Genomic DNA, 2552 nt, shown 5'->3' on the forward strand with positions numbered 1-2552 from the left:
TTTCTATTTTTTTTCAAATTTTCTATTTTTTAGGGTTTTTTTTCTAGCTATTTCTTAGTTACCTGTCTTCTACTTTACTAGTCCTCTTCATTGCTTTCTCTAACCAGAGTCATATGCTGTGTTTTTAATTTCATGTGTTATGCTTTTTAGTCTAAGAATTTCCATTTGAGCCTTTTTATAGATTCTATGAAAAGAATCTTTATCATTATGTCTGCTTTCTTCAATGTTAATAGATCATTGAAAATTTTTGTTATCTTCATTATAGGAACCACATGTAATCCTCTATGTGCTGTCTAATTTTTCTCTAATTTTAAGTTATATAGTATCATCTTTTAACACAGCCTGAATACCACTGTTCTGGAGTCAGTTCTGGAGTGAATAAAAGGAAACTTTATCACCTCACTCCTTTTCTCTTTCCAAGATGTTAGTCCTTGCTGTGGTCTGAATGCTTATGTGTTTGATCTCGAAGATCCTCTTCCCCAATTAATATGTTGAAACTTAACCACCAAATTGATGTTCTTTGGAGGTGGTGCCTTCAGGCAATGTATTCGCTGCTTTTCTATTGTGATAAAACACCAGTGCAACTTAGAGAGGGAAGGGTTTAATTGGCTTATGATTTCCAGATGTATTTGAGTCCATCACGGCCAGGAAGCCCGGCAGCAAGAAGCAGGCATGGTGACTGAAGCAGAAGCCGAGGGCTCACATTTTGAATCACAAGCGCGAAGCACAGAGACTGAACTAGAAAGGGCTCGGGTCTTTAAACTCTCAAAGCCTGCCATCGATGACATACTTCCTCTAGTGAGGTTAACTCCTACACCAACCCAAACTCTACCACCAACTGGCAACCGTGTTCAAGTGCCCAAGACGCAAACGACCATGGGAGGTGATTAGATTAGAAGAGCAGATCCCTCACCGATAGCATTAGCGTCCTGTTGAAGAGACCATAAAGAACTTTACTCACCCTATCAGGACAGGGAAAATGTACCACTTCAGTGAATCAGGAGGTGGACTTTCAATGTATGTTGCCTTGAGCTTGGGTTTCTCAACCTGGAGAACTGAGAGATGAACTTCTGTTGTCTACTAGCTACTCAGGCTATTTGGTGTGGCCCTTGAGCACCAAGTTTTTCTGGTTCTAGTTGCTTTAGAAACTTTTAGTGGGAACCAGAAGTTTTACCTTTAAGATAAACTCCCTTCATTTAAGTGAAAACAGGATTACTGGGATGGTAGGCAATCTGTAACCTGGGAACAAGGAGCTGCTTCAGACCAATAAAGCTACAAGTGACTGAGTCAAGTCAGTGAAGAACAGCAGTCAGGCACTAACGTGTTAAAAGTACCCACTTTGAAACCCAGTGCACCCCAACACCCTGGTAAGTGTGTGGGTGATACGAGCTGACTTTAAAAACCATTAGTCCTTCAAAGTCCACTTGGTTTCCCAGTGTTACTACTGGGCACATCCTACACACTTTATCATTGTCACCACCTTGAGCATGACCTTGCACTTCAGCTGGGCTCAAATCCAGCATACCGTGCAGCTGTGAAGCATAAGCATCAAGTTTTCAGGCCAAATTTTGGATCTAACATGGCTTATAGTTCATGATGCAAGAAGCTGTGTCCCATCCTTCCGGACCCTTGCCCTTCCCAACCACCTCCTATATGTCCTCATGTGAGAGGTACTTGTAAGTCCCATTTTTTGAAACAGATGCCCTAGCCCCACCAGGTGTTTGAGATACATTCATGGTCATCAATGTAAAGCTTCTTGTTCTCACACTGTACTCTCAGGTCCAAATGATTGTGGTGTAGCCTGATGGCTCAACCCTCAGTGAGAAAATTCAATTCTTTGGTGTTTACTGACATGGGAGGCTTCACCAAGCAGGATTTAGCTTTGGGCTCTGTTACTTGTTTGCAGAACACCCAAGGGCAAGCAAACACACTTTTCCCAGCAGTACCTTAGGGTTTTGCCATTGTAAATGGGTCTAATGTGATATGACAAGACCTGAGAAATTGGATGTGAATTTACATTTTTGAATATGCTTGTTGTTTCACACATACATTTAGAGTATGCAGCTCCTTTTGTAGCTTTTATTTTTACTATTTAAGTTTGAAAATGATGCCAGTTTTTTTTTATATCTTTGATCAATTTGTTTTTCTTGGTGTTCCATATTGCATTGTATATTGGTGTGTTTATCAATATATACCAATATGTGTTACACTTACAGATACAAAGACATAAGTGAGGGGGTGAAACCATAGCCTGCACTCCTTATCCTCGGCAGAGAGACCCTAAAAGTAGAACCTCAGTGTTGTGACATACAGAAATGGAGAATAGTACTGAGCCATATTTGAGAATAAAAAAAAAACGCCTCTAATGGCTTTAAGCATGCATGGTATTTCCTTATTTTCTGTGTTTATTTGGCTTTTCTGATTGTTCTCAATGGGAATACCATCATACTCTCTGATATCTCACTGTCCAAACTGAGCCACGGGATCATGTCATTAGGAAAGATAAATTTAAAGAGAATCATTGGCTGACAAAATATCAAACTTAAAAAAAA

The sequence above is a fragment of the Meriones unguiculatus genome, chromosome 12 (genome assembly GCF_030254825.1).
Source record: "Meriones unguiculatus strain TT.TT164.6M chromosome 12, Bangor_MerUng_6.1, whole genome shotgun sequence".
Lineage (NCBI taxonomy): Eukaryota > Metazoa > Chordata > Mammalia > Rodentia > Muridae > Meriones > Meriones unguiculatus.